This window comes from Desmodus rotundus, chromosome 3 (genome assembly GCF_022682495.2).
Source record: "Desmodus rotundus isolate HL8 chromosome 3, HLdesRot8A.1, whole genome shotgun sequence".
Taxonomy (NCBI): Eukaryota; Metazoa; Chordata; class Mammalia; order Chiroptera; family Phyllostomidae; genus Desmodus; species Desmodus rotundus.
The window spans coordinates 168,419,033-168,434,443 of record NC_071389.1 but is presented as its reverse complement, the minus strand read 5'-3'; positions in this window follow the sequence as shown (position 1 = coordinate 168,434,443).

Sequence of the window (15,411 nt, the reverse complement as noted above, 5' to 3'; positions counted from 1 at the left end):
CAATTTCCTCAAGTTCGGGAAACAGAGAGATGGAATGGTATACTTGTGTTCATATTTAAATTCATATTTAATCACAATATTACCACTTGGGGAACATTTTTTTAAATAGGCAACATTTCAGGCATTATGGATCCCCAGAAGGGTTAGAACCAATCCCACACCTGGAAAAGACGGTTCTTAGGGGTCTTGGACTGTGGGTTCTGAGAGAGACTAGATTGCTACAGTGTTTGTTCCGGAACAGAGCAGGCCGCATCTAAAATGCTGTGAAGAAAGTTTCTCGGTTTGAGTGGTGATCTCTTAGATTATTCAAGGATAGCTGAATTTCAAGTTTTCTAAAGGGATTTTAACTAACCATCGACATTCAAAGTCTACTGTGGTAAGTTCTCATATATTCGAAGCAGGTGTGTGCACACACACGGGGCTTTACTTTGAAAAGGTTGGGAGTGGAACAAAAGTTGAATTTCACTCTTCAGAACTTCCATTATTAATAATCCAGATATTACTTTTCAGGCTTTGTTTTTCTTTTCTCTATGCTTGAGATCATATAGATAAAATGTGCTTGTATCACTTAAAACCTTCATTTTTTTGTTTAAAGATTATTTCTGTACTATTCCCACTTTATCAATTTTGGATGGCCTCCTTTTTCTTGGTTGTATTTGAGAGTGGGTGGAGGATCAGGTCCTCAAAACTGTGTGAAGCAGAAGTGGGTGAACTTTATTAAGAACTTCATTGAGTCACCAGAACACTGCATGAGCTTCGGGTCGCTGTGCAGCGGGTTCAACCCAGTCATTCCACTTCTCTGGGGTTTCCGTTCTCAGACTCATGTAAGTTAGAAAAATATGGAAGTTCTATCATTTGATTATTTCCTTTGTCTGTGCTTTTATTTATAGCCATTTTTTTATTAAATAAGAGCATTTCATAGATGTAGGACTTGGGTAGAACCTAGAGAAAATCTTAGGGGAAGGAAGAAAGTCTGTAATAAAAAAAAACTTCAGTGTACTTGGCATAATACGACGTCCATGGCAATTCGTTGAAGCAGCCCTGCTCGCCTGCACGTGTTACAGAACAGTCGTCTGGCACTGCACAGAAAAGGCCAGGCTTCCTGCTAGCCACCGTCCTCCATCGGTCAGTCCTTGCGAGCTAATATTGGATGTTAAATATGGGATGTTAAAATTGGGATGTTAAATATTGGCAAAACTAGTGTCTGTGCATTTATTAAAAGGGTTGGTGTTAGAAACTGGTTCTCACTGGTGAAAATAATATTCTCTCTCTCTGTCTCTGTCTCCCTATATACACACATTACATGTATATATACACACACACGTATATCCATACATATATGCATGTACATAAATGTACATATATAGAGGCAAAATCAGTTAGGGACACTCTGAATCAGTTCACAGTTGTTGGTACGGTAGGCTGTCCCCTGTGATCCCTGTCCCTGCCTTTGTGTCATCTCTTACTCTAAGGATGGGCTAGATGGACTTCATTAAAATGAATAGAATATTGCAGAAATAATGGGATTTCACTTCCAGAATTAGGTTGAAAAAGACTGTTGCTGTGTTGTGTGTGTATGTGTGTGATATTCTCCCTCTGCGCCCGTCTCTCGCTCTTGGACTCCAGCTCACCGGGAGGAAAGCCAGCGCCAAGCTGGGCGGCAGCCCTGCTGGGAGACCCGAGTGCAGAGGCACTGAGACCTGCCAACAACCGTGTGAGCAATCTGCTGAGAGGCCCGTGGGGGAGGGACTCAGGCCACCAATAACCACGCGAGTGATCTTGGAAGCAGAACCATCCAGCAAAACAGTCCCAGATTCCTAACCCACAGAAACTCTGAGATCGGAAATGTTGATTGATCTGGGTTTCTAAATCTTGGGGTGGTTTGCCTTCCAGCAATAGGTAATTAATAAAGATGGGCAAGACACTGAAGCTGAGAGCAACTGCTTGGTGCCTGGTATATTTCTGGCAATGAGAGCGAACACTCAGAGTGCCTGTGATGTGCTGGGCGGTGTTCTACGTAGGCTGCAACTAGCAATTCCTTTAGTCCTCACTGGGATACTGTTTTCATGGACTCTATACATGAAAGAAACTTGCCATAGAGAGGTCATGTTAGTTGTCTTAGCGGCAGAGTTTACAGGAAAGCCTAGGCAATCTAGATCTTGAATTTATGCTCATAACCTCTATGCTGTATTGTTGCTCCTTTTGTGGCTGTTCACAGTGGGAAGAGAGAATTAAATCCGGTCCGAAGGCCCTTATATATATAAGCAGTGGTGGAGCGGTGAATCAGCAAAGAAGAGAAGTTGGAAGTGCTCACCAAAGGCTAAGTTTGAATTGATTAAACATTAAGCATTAATATTATCTACATAAAAGAAATTACCCACCCCTCTTTCCCACTAATAGTGACTAGCAAACTATGAAGAAACCCATCTATTGGGGCATTTTTCAAGGGAGGCAGAAAGCCCAAGTAATATGTCATAGATATGGCCGTCACTGGTTATTGGTGACACTGTTTGCTCAAATAAATTAACATTTCTGTCCCACCTGCTTCACTCAAAAAATACAGTCGTCAACAGATTGACCCATGTAGCCTTCCTCAAAGATAAAACTAAATACGTTATTGTGACTCTTCACTAGTAATGAAAGTCATAGGCTCTTTTGATTTCTCCTTCTTCCCTTTTACAGTGGCCTCCATGCCCTTGGGCCTGGCATTTAGAACAGTGTGAAGGGAGCAGGCCCCTGGGGGAGTCTCAGCAGGGCCTCAGACACACGTCCAGCTGGTCCCAGCCCACAGAGGGCATCAGGAAATCCCTGGTGTCCACACTGTGAACACTGTCTGACCCGAGTGGTACAAACAGCAAAGCCCCAGTGCCCTTTGGTCATTGCTGATAAAAATGCTTTGTTGAGTGTCAGGAAATTAACCTAGTTTAGTTGTCCCAGAAGATATTGTAGGCCATGGATAAGCCCATGTTGGGAAAAGTTTTCATAAAGATGCACGTACTGATGTCTCCTTATGACCTACAAGGTGCTGCTAACAGGTGTTACAGGGGCAGCATTAGTCTGTCCTTGCAACAGTTGCACACGTGGCTGCTGATTTGCAGTAGAAGTTCTTGTCTGAGAAACTCCCGTCTCCCACACCATGGCAAAGCTCGGTGCGTTGATCTGGGGGCGTAGAGAATGCCTAGGTTTTGCATAGAGTGTTCGATTTACTATTCAACTCACTGTGCTAGTTACTTTGTGAGTAATTTTATAGGGAAAAAGTCCTGGCGAATAAGTGATTTAATTTTGTATATCATAAAAACAAGAAGGTGAAAGCAATATTTGTATAACATAACCTTAATACTATTACTGATCTGCTAAGAAGGAATAATAGGATCATATTTGTCTTACAAAATAAATAGGGCTCTAATTCAAAGTATTCATGATTGCACATTTGGGAAGAATGAAATACCTCTTGCATTTAAAACATACTGGCATGGTCTCTATCTGTTATGCTAGCATGTAATATGGAAATATGAACCACTCAAAGTTGTTTTTATTCTTTTCAAAAGTACACCTAAGGCATATATATATATATATATATATATATATATATATATATATATACAGAGCACCCAAGTCAAATAGCTCAGTCACTAGACCCCATGCAAGGCCACCTCCTGAAGAAAGATCATACGCGTTGGGCTTGTGTAGTGATGGGAACACTACCACAGCCAGTCGCCGCCAAGGCCGTAGCACTGATCTCGTCCTTTACAGTAGCCGCAGCCCTGTCATATCTCAGTTCTGGATTCCTCACGGGCTGCCATCCTCTGTGCCATCTTCCCTGGTCTTGACTCTACCAGGATCTCCCATCCACTGGTCCTGTCGCTGTCGCCCTGTTTCTCATCCCCACGCGTGTGTCCTATGTTTTCTCCCCAGCGGGCTTGAACCCCACGGTCCACCAGTAGAGTCACTGCTTTGCATACACTCTCAGCTCAACTAACTCCTTTTCATGTCTCACACAGAATCTGATTGGATAAATCGCAGCCTTCATTACCTCCAGTTCTCCACCTGCTCTCTCCCCATGCAGCTAAAAAAGTATACCATCATTGCTAGTTAGTCTCACATTCTATCGACGAATCTTCATGCTGTCTCTCATGCTGTCTGGCAATGGTGCTGTGCTTTCCTAATCCAGTCTTTCTAGGTTATTTTATATTTCCTCCTCGCTCCTCAGACTTCCAACACTATTTCCCTTTTGGCTTTGCTGGGATCATTGAAGCAATCAGAAGAAAACATCCACGACCCCTCCCCAGTGATTACCTAACTGCACTGTGCCCATACTCGGTACCTCCCCCACCCTGTGGGTGGGCTGCCTCTGTGGCTAGCAAAGCCTGCGCCCTCACCTGGCCCTCGGCTTCCTCCTCTGAGACATGGTTAATGGTAGGGTTCATCATCCACATTGCTGTCTCCTGAAGCCTCAATTTTTCCTTTCAAATCAGCTCCTTTCCATAAACATGCAAACATGTTATTTCTTCCAGTTAAAAGAAACCCGAAAACCAAAACACTAAATACCCTTGACTCCATTTCTCTCTGCTTTTGTCCATTTCCTTCCCTTCGCAGCAAACTCTTTTTTAAATAGCTTTATTAAGGTAATATACGAATACTGTATAATTTGATGAGTTTTGACATATGCATACACCAGTGATACCACCACCATAATTAAGGTAATAAATATATCCTTTACCTCCAGAAGTTTCCTTAGGTCCTTTTACTATTGTGTGTGGGGGGTCACAATACTTAACATGAAATTGACCCTCTTCAACTTTTAAGTGCACACCACCATTTTATTAACTATAGGCACAATATTTTACATCAACACGGCAAACTCTTAAAAAGTAGTGTCCCTTCGCACAGTCTCTAATTTCTCTCCTCTCACTTGGTTTTGAACGCATTATAATGAAATCGCTCTCCTCAAAATCACCAGTTACCTGTTTCCTTACTGCTAATCCAAGGTCATTTTCTAGTCCTCGTTTTACTTTGCTATCAGCAGTTGATCAGTTTGTATTCCTTGAAGCTAGGTTTCTAGGACCCTGCACTCCTCCGATTTTCCACCTTCCTCCACCTTTGACCTTTCCGCTGCTCCTTTTCACTCTCTTTTGCTGGTTCCTTGTCATCTCATCACCCAGGCAGATAAATGTTGACATGCCATAGGGCTCAGGCCTTGGACTTCTCTTTCCTGTCTACCTTCACTCCCTGGGTGGTTTTGGGAGATTTCACGACCTTATGTGCCACCTTTATGCTGAGGACTCCCAGACTTATGTCTCCAAGCCAAACCACTCTGCTGAATCCAGACCATATTTCCAACTTCCTATTTGAGTATTTAATAACATCTCAAACTCAGCCTTGTGAAATTGAGCTCCTGATACTCATCCCTTCCTCTAAACAATCTCGATTAATGGCAGCTACATTCTTCCAGTGGCTCAGTTCAAAATCTTGAAGTCATTCTTGATTCTTCTCTCACTCTCATACCTCACATTTGGTCTGCCAGCATATCCTTTCTCATCTAACAGTATCTATCTATCCATCCATCCATCTATCATTTATCTATCTATTATTGATTTGTCTATACTATGTCTATCATTTATTTTTCTATCTATAACATTGTCATCGTTTCTTCTCCTTGGTTGTTGCTATAAACAATACAACTAACCTCACTGTTTCTACCCTTGACTCCTTTCAGTTTATTCATTTATTCAGAGCTCATATCTGCTCTCCTTAAAATCATCCAATGGCTTCCCATCTCACTCAGAGTAAAAGCCAATTCCTTCTATAACCCTAAGATCCTACATAATTAATTCTTCCTCATTAATGCTCCGACTTCATTTCCTACTACTTTCTTCTGTTCTGTTCACTCCACTCACACTAGTTTCTTTGCTGTTTCTCAAATATGCCAAGCAAATTGTACCTCAGGACCTTTGTACTTCCTCTTCTGCCTTGATGCATTTTCACAGGTATCTTCTGGCTAGCTCTTCCCTTCCTTCAGGTCTGTATTCAAATGTACCTTCTAGTGATCCCTTCCTTGGCTCCCCCATCTACAATTGCAACCCTTCCTCCAAACTCATTTCTTATATTCTCTTTACTTTTCCTTCTTAAGCCCATATAAGACTTGTAACATACTATATTTTTGGTCAATTATGTTAATTTTATGTTTCCTTTGGTAGGAAGAAAGGCCTATGAGACCAGGAAATGTATCCATCTTGTTCACAGTGCACCCCAGCACGAGCACATACCCAACATACAGCAAATACTTAATATCTGTTGAGTGAATGAATTATAATGAAGATGAACATGATGAGAAATATATAGGCTGACAGTACAAACATATACAGGATTGCTTGATTTTATACAACTTTGTGATAACTATTGTTAAAAATGGTTATTATTCTATTCTCCATGTTCCCACATCATCAAAAGTAGAGATCTGTGCGCAGTTAAAACACTAGAATTGTGGAGTCCTAAAAAAAGTATGATTTTTAAACTTTATAAATTTCCCAGTGATTTTTAAAATTATGATATGAAGTATTAGTTATGATATACTATTTGAGTACACCATAATCATAAAGAGCATAAAGAAAAATCATAGATTTATTCATGATTTCTGGGTCATTAAATTTCAACTGGCTACCAGAAGAGGGTGCTACTGACCCTCATTTTTGCACCGAGGTGAAAAAAGTTTTGCTGAAGGAAGGGGCAGATCAAGGCTGTGAGTGACATTATCTTAAAAATCTACATTATAAGGTAATAAATTAGCTACCAAAAATATAACTACTTGAGTCTTAGAAGCCTCTTATTTTTCTCTTTTAATTATTCATTTGTTTAAATTTATGATATTGTAATGAGTACAGCATAAAAATATACACAGGTATAATTAAATCTCCCTTCTGCTCCTGTCCCTATTCCCCCATTTGCCCTTCTCAACGTTATCAGTGTCTCCAGTTTCCTCTGTCAGATGGGCCTGGCAGGGTGGGAGCCAAGAGACTGAAGATCCCAGGTTCTGTCCCCTCCTGCCCATCTATTCTCTTTGGTGCCCCCTACTGTCCAAATTCAATGGGAAATCAATAGAAGTCAGTCTCCTGGGAGGCTGAACAAGGACTGTACTACTGCTTTATTTCCAGAGGGTCGATCTGGAAGGTCAACAGATGATTTTCACTCAGAGATTACATATCTTAGTGATATCTTCAGGGCCTTGCTTCATTTTAAACTCCCTTCAAAAATAGGTTGCCAATTTTTCTTTCTGAGTATTCATTTCTGCGTTCTTTTTTGGAATGAAACCCATAGCTCACTAAAATTCTCAATTCCTTTCTTTTTGGGACAGTATCTTTATGAAATTGGCTGCCTGAAGGCACTGCATTTGCTTATTAAAGTTTGATTAACAGAAAGCACTTTTAAGATAGTGATTCCTAGAGTATAAGGGCACTATAGAGTACATTATAAGAAACAGTACATCTTACAGAGCCAGTTTAAAAAAAAACATGTATGTTAACTTTGGCCATGCCGATACTAAAGGAGGATTCCACTGTCTGGTTTTCTTCTAACAGTGCCCCTCTCCCCCTCCAACCTACTTCTGATGGACAAAGTGAGTCCCTTGTATCAACCAGAGATTTATCCCTGAGATCCAGCTACTAGCTAACTTCTAATGACATTAGAGAGAAGGAGATATGTGTTATTTAAACAGATTTTTTTGTTCTACTTACATGACAAGATTTTATTTCTTTGAAAGGTTATTTTGAATACTGGGGAGGTAGTTCCCTAGAGGTTCTCTGATTATATAAAAAGACAGACAGCTGCACTCAGGCCCGGCTCTAGTAGGGCCCCTACCCCGAGGGGAAATGACTTGCCAAGTACACATGTTGTTAGCAACTGTACCTACAGTATTTCCAAAGCCCCAGCTTGGGTTTCTTCTGGTAAAGTCTGCATTTTATCCCTTTTCGCTCTCTCGTGTTAACAGTGCGCGCCAGTGAGTAGCTGTTTCAGGGGAGACCGCACCTTTCTGGCTGCCTTCCGGGCAGGTACGGGAGTCACCTGCGAGTGCTCTTTAGGGGCAGAGGGCCTACTGGGAAGGCGTTCTGTTAGAGCAGCGATTTCCAACCGTTGTCATCTCATGGCACACATAAACTAATTATTACAATTCTGAAGCGCACCAAAAAATATATTTTTTCTTGTCTGACAAAAAAATAGGTTTAATTTTGATTCATTCACACCAGACAGCTATTGTTGCAGAATAAGTACAAGGCAATCAATCAGTAAATAATGAAATAGCATCTTCAATTCACTGCAGAGCCATTAGAATTTATTCAGGCTATTGCTTTCACTGGTCTGAGAATGTCAGGTGTGAGACACTTAACTGGAGCAGGAAGAGCACAATTTGCCAGACAGGTGATATGGTCTAGTGGAGTCAGAACTCAATTGTTATTTCTGGCTCCCCCACTGGCTTCCTTCATGACTAGGAGGGAAACCTCTGGGTGAGGGCGGTTTCAGTATCAGTGGATTGATAACAGGGCCACAAGCATGGAGGTTATGATAGTTCATTTGACGGGAAATGAAACAGCAAGAGCAATGAGAAGAATGGGTGAATCGATCATATCCTTCTGGGCACTATTTTATGCTTTAAGAGGTCATTGAATATCTGAATAAATTAAAGGAGTTTCCAAAAACATCACACATGTTATCTCATTTCATTCCTGCAGCAAACCCAGGAGGTCATTCACGATGCAATTTTGCAGGTGAAGACATTGAGGCACAGGGAGTTAAGTAAATCAGCTAAGGTCACAGAACTAGTAAGGGCAGAGCTGGGATGTGAACTCAGATTACTTCAGTCCAGAGCCCCAACTCTTAACTACGACAGCCTCTCCCTCTCACCTGGTGACAGAAATGATGACCCACAGGAATAGGAGCATGTATAAAAATCTGGATATTCAAAACATAGATCTTTAGAGCACCCCAGAAGGAGCGGGGAGAGAGGTAACAGGGGAGAAGTAGGAAATCACCGAAGCTAAGGTCTGTGAAGCATGTGATTAGGGACCGGAGGGGTCAGGCTCCAGAAGTCCCTTGGGTAGTAAGCAAAACTGCCAGTTAGAGAAAAAAAAAATCTCAGTTCCAGTTACGATGCTTTGGACTGTGCGTTTGCCACCCTGATCCTGGTTTGCTTTCTGTGTGTGTGTTTGCTTTGTCTTTTTTGTGGTTGTTCTGTTTTTATTCTGTTGTTAAAATGTTTGTCCCAGGTAAACCTAATTCCCTTGGATGGGAAATGGTATCATACAAGACTTCATTCTTTTCTGAATCTGCCTGTATCCTACCTATGTAAATTTATGTATATTTTCATTAACCCCTGACCTCCCGCCTATCACATGTTCCCATCAGACTGTTCAGCTAGTGCTGCCAAAAGGGCAAGCTTCGTCTCAATACGGTGCTTTCCTCCATCTGTCCCCACCTCCCGGGTTTGTCTGAGCGGCCAAATTTCCAAAATATTTTGTTACTTCAAGCCCAGCTATGTCCCATCTATTTTATAAAGGCTTCTCAACCCACACTGAGCTCATCCGATCCTGACCTCCCATGGAACTTAACGTGCCACTCATGTACTTCTTTGCTTAATTGTTGCACGGTACATAATTTATATATCATGTCTCCCAAACCAGATACGGCCCCATAAAGGACAATGATTAATAGCATTACTGTTTCAGAAACCATGCAGCACTTGGCCCAATAGAAATGTTTGTAGTTTTACTTAAAAAGTGACTTCTCCTTCATCCCAATTAAAGAGAGTATATTCTGCGTGACCTTTAGTTCATTGTGGTCACCGCAGTGAAAGTGCCCTGACATGGCAGGGATGCACCCGAAGGGGGCATCCTCCATCCCTCCACATGTCTCACCACACACCCCTCTTTTCATGATCTTGGCTAGAACCAAAGAGGCAGATGTAGCTCATCAGTGCCTGCTCTCTTCTCCAGCCTCTGTCTTTCACCTGACTCCAAAGGACCCTGTAAAAGTTAGCTCCGCCCATACCGCACAGTCCTGCAGGCCTCCATTCTCGATTCCCAGTTTTCAGAAGATGGTTCTTCGAGTGCTGGTGGAGTGAAAATAAGGTGGTGAGTTTCCCATTACTTTGGTGGATGCCACAGCCCTTGGTTATCTAAGGTGAAACGAGCCCTGCCCTCGACAGGGAAGAGCAGTCCCAGATGTAGCCGCTCTGTTGTCTCCTCACCCCAAAGCCAAACTCATTGCGCTTGTGGCAAATGAGACAAACCTCCCAGATCCGTCTATACTGGGGGTTCCACAGAGTTCATTGAAAACTTGAAACAAATCTAGGAATAAAACCAAAACACTAAAAAAAATTAGGAAAAAAGATGGTAGCCAGAAGTGATCAAGCTAGGTTCCCCAGAAATGTTGCTGTCACCACAGGCAAATCCCAGAACTATTTTTTCAAAGGGGTTTTAGGTGCCTCAAGTCTTGACTTGTCATTCTCAGCCTTGATCACTGGGAATGTGTGTTAGTGGAAACTGCCTATGAGGTTTTGTAGGCGGTAAGAAGGTAGGAGCACCTGAGTTCTTGGAGTTAGAGATTTATCATAGGTTTTCTCCTGGTTTCTGAGAAGAAAACCAGGCTTCTTATAACAAGAACTGAAACAGAAGAACATGGCCAGTTTTCAGAAGCATATGTGTGACTGTGCTATTTCAGGAATTGTTCCAATGTGAGATGTTTATAATAAGCTTGGTGTGACCCAGCCAAGCCGCTTAATATAACAAGGTTAAGGGAATGGTGGGAGGAGAGGGTTTCACTCTATACCAGTCTGCATTTATTAGTAATCACAAAGGTTTGCAGATGGCAGCCCGGCTGAGCATTGCTAAATCTGGAACTCGTGGTTTGCAAATCATTTTAACAGCTGCTACCATCTATCCTAGAGAGGGCAGGAAAAAGTAAGTGTTATTATTTTATCACATGAAAATAAGTCACAAAGAAACTAAACACAGTGTAATTTGGCCGATGTAAAATTTACTGGTTAAGTAGAACGCCATGCTCGGCTCACCCACTGGGCTGGCTGAAGACAAATTTTCTGGGAACATCTCAGAGAACAGATGTTTCTTCTTAGGTTTCGATGAAGAGGTTACTGGTTCCTGGTTGTTAGGGATGGGTTCTTCTGGCAAAAAGAATCCCTTATTTACCTAGGTCCATATACGGGCATACCTGGTTTTATTGTGCTTTGCTTCATTGTACTTCACAGATGTGGTATTTTTTACAAAGTGAAGGCAACTCCCTGCCCCTGGCAAAAAGATTATGACTTGCTTTATTGCGGTGGTCTGGACCCGAAGCTGCAATGCCCCCATGCTGTGCCTGTATGCAGATATATACTGAATTTTTTTAGACATTAATTAAGTGTGTTGCCTTCATTAAACAACCAAGTGGGAATCACTTAGGTGAAAGTTTTGCCTGGATTTCATAATTAAGTATTGAATGATTGTTAAAATAAGCTACCTAATCTAAAGTCTGTAAGTTCAATGTTTAAGAGGCAACAATTAGTAAAGGGAGAGAAACGTATATGGTTGGTGATGATAACATTGTCAACATAACTTTTTTGAGTCAGAGTTTGATTCACAAGGCTTTCTAAAGATCTTTTTGAATCACCCTGAAATCTGCTAGGTTTTCAAGGATGCTACTTTTGTATCTCTGTATAAATCTTATGTCTTTCTTTGCAAAGAAATTCAACTGTTTCTTAGTGATGGAAGAATATGGATATTGAGAAGCACAAGTAATGTTCTTATATTGTCTGTAAATTCCTAAAGAATATGAAATATCGTCTATATTGTACATATATGGGGATTTTATTATGACCTATCAACTACTCCTTTAGGAACTGAGAACAAATGTAGAAGATTTCTGTAAGTCTCCAAAAGTGCAAAACTATCAGAGGTAAATGTTGAACTCTGCAGTTACATCACTGGTGGAAACTGGATGTGTAAGGAATAGCCTGCCTCTAAAGAAGGGACACATCACACTTGTTTTACAGATGCTGCCACGCACCGGGGGCTTTTCATTCCTGCTGTATAGTTTTATATCAAGGAGGTAGTTGGAAATCATTGATTCAAGAGCTTTTACCACATACAACAAAGCAACTCAGGCAATAAAAACAGCAGGACTCAGATTCTAGAGATAAGAAAAATAGGCATAGTTCAATCAATAAAAGAAAGAAATCAGATTGGTGAAATAATTGGTTTGGGTAATCTCTAACATTTAGCTTATGGGAATTCTTACAGCAGATTTATGGTTCCACTTTTTAAATTTCTGTTTGTAACCATGGATTTAGCAAACAATATGAACAGCATTGCCCCCAATTTTTCTCTGTCTTCACTGCCAAACTAGACAAACCCCCTATTTTAAGTTCTCATAGCCCCTGGCACCTTTCTTCCAAAGATGTAATTATTTATCTGTAGGTTTTAAGGTTGATAGATTGAGCTAATAAATATAAGATGCTAGGTGAAACTTGAATTTTGGATAAAAAACAAATAATTTTTCTGTATAAGTTTTTCCTGTGCAGCTTTTGTGACATACCTATACTAAAAGCTTAGCCATCGTTTATTTGAAATTCAAATTCAAATAAACAATGGGCATCCCAGATTTTATCTAGTGATCCTGCCGGCTTACTTGTTCCGATCTGTGTCTCCCATAGATCACAAATTTTAGGAGAGCAGATACTCTGTTTTGCTCATCATTGTGCCTCCAGTGTCCGCCCGGGGTTTAGCACTCTCAATACTTAATAAGTATTGGTTGAATGTCCAAAGGGGTGAATGATATGAAGTGCCAGCCACGAAGATTCAGAGAACTTAAAAGCAAGAGTCTTTGCCACTGGGGTTTCTACAAGTGTACCATCTTTACCTATTAAATGTTTGATCAACTAAAATGGATAAATAAGGAGGAAATTCCTTTAAAAGAGAGACTCCAAGCAACTGATTCTTCTGGTACAATTAACTTTCAGGTTTTAATTTCCAGCTAGTCCTTTTCAAAGACAGTTATTGCACAAATCAAGTTAGACTTGTATTTTTAAGTGTTAGACAGATTGTCGCTAATCTTTCCTACCAGGATCTAAAACTGAAGAAGAGGTTTGGACAGGACAGACAGGAGATGTTTCCGGGACATATATGGAGAAAGTAGCATACATTTTGAAATCTTTATCATTACATTGTACTTACTGAACTCCCTCCCACAAATGTTCTGTTCTATGTTAGAAAAAGCAAAACAAGTTATTCTTGTGAAGTTTTGCTAGCTCATGATGAATTAGTGTCTGAAGTGTACTCTGTATAAGGTTTAGTGAGTAAACTGTCGAGCAGGGCTCACTCAGGTGAGTTATAGAAGTTCAGAAAGCAGGTGGGAGGAGAAAGATGCCTTGGAAAGCAAATGGAAATGCATGTCTTAAATGCTGGGAACATTAATCCGGGCCAGTCACAAAGGCCCACAAAGCAAGGTCTTTCCCTGTGGCTTGCACATCTCATCCATGTTCAACAAGGACAGCAGACAGAATCTGGGGGTCTGAGGTTCCAGTTGCAAGGCATCTGTTAGTCGCATGTCAACCTGTGCCTCGGTTCTCTGGCCCTGGAAGGGTGACAGTCTCATCACACTGAGAACACCGACAGACCCCTACCCAGTCCTTTATAAGGCCCTTTACTTGACACGGGGAGGTCAGATGGCTCCTGCTACACACCATCACAGCCAGCTGTAGATTGGGAACGGGTTTGTGTTCACAGGTTAATTCTCTTTTTCTGCCATCTCCACTACTTTACTTCTAGCTTCTCAGAGGAGCAATGAGCATCACCTGAACGGCCAGGGCAAATTCTTCAGAAAAGGGAATAGCTGCTTATTTGAATGCCAACACTCACTATAGCTAGAGGACTAGTCCACAAGCCCGGTAATTCCATGATATATAATTGTGCCTTATCAATTATGCTAATAATATTGCATTGAGTTTTGAGAAAGGAATCACCTCAGAACTGTTGGATACAAAAATTAAAGGTATTTTTGAGAAGACAACATGCATACATACACATTTGAAACAATCCAAGAATAAAAGAAAAAATTAATTAAATGACAAGGTATACAGTACAATTATACATCCTAGGAGACAACGAAAAGAGTTGAGTCCAATGAGACAAGGCTTCCAGGATTTGGATAGAGAAAGGTATTTAGACTTGGCATTGAAAGAGAACCCTTGAGTACATGGAAAGAAGGGTATTGTCAAGTGATAACAAAAAGGTTCAAAGATGATTATTACCTTAAATGGTAAAGGATTCTGTTGGTGGAAACTGGAGTTGGTGGCCATTATGTTGAGATAAAATGAAAGCAAATTAAGAGGTCTTCAAATATCTTCTTCCTAGTCTTTCTACATACTTTTTCCAAGTATAGCTCTTTTAAAAATTCTGTAGCTTTTGTTCATTCTCTCTTAGGAATTTTCCCCCTAAATTTCTATGAGTAGAAATTTTGTTAAGGTCCTAAAAATCATAACTTTCAAACTCTTTCTAACTATTCAAACTATTGTAACACTTTGCCTAGAATACTTTAAATTTTATCAATTTTGGACTTATTTTCAAAATCCTTAATTACTGTCTCATAAGAAGCTCTTTTTCCCTTAAGGTATAATTGACATACAACATTAACTAGTTTCAGGTATATAACATAGTGATTTGACACTTGTATACATTGCAAAATGATCACCACAATATGTCCAGTTCCATCTGTCACCTTACAAAGTTATTGACTACCTGCTCCGTGCTGTACATTATGATTCCCATGACTTATTTTATTACTGGAAGTTTGTGCTTGCTAATCCCCTTCACCCGTTTTGGCCCCCGGGCCCTCTCCGTACCTATGACTCCGGGCTTTGAGAGGTCTGTCTGCTCAGGTAATGCATCCTGCCATTAAGTGAAATCATGCTGGAGTCAGACACCCCTTGGCTCAAATCTTAGAGATGTGACCATTAGCAAGTTACTTGATCTTTCAGAGCCTTAGTTTTATTATTGTAAAAGAAAAAATGATATTTTCACATGTCTGATATTGTTTGCATGAAGTTTAGATATAACACATGTAAAACGCCTGATATAGAGCATATTTAGTAAGTTCTCGAAAGCTGAGAACCAGAACAGTACTCAAGTGGGAGCTGTTAGCATCTTCACCATCATCATCGTATTTGAAATACAGTGATGAATGGAACGCATCATGGTTACAGGCCCGGCTTCTGGAGCAGGACTGCAGATCTGGGCCCTGAAACTCACTGGCTGACTTTGGGTGTGTTCCTTTTTCCCTCTTTGCCTGAAGTGGAGATGGTAATGCTAACCTCATAGAGTGGTTTGAGGATGAAGTGAGTTGATATTATAAGGGACTAAGGACCATGCC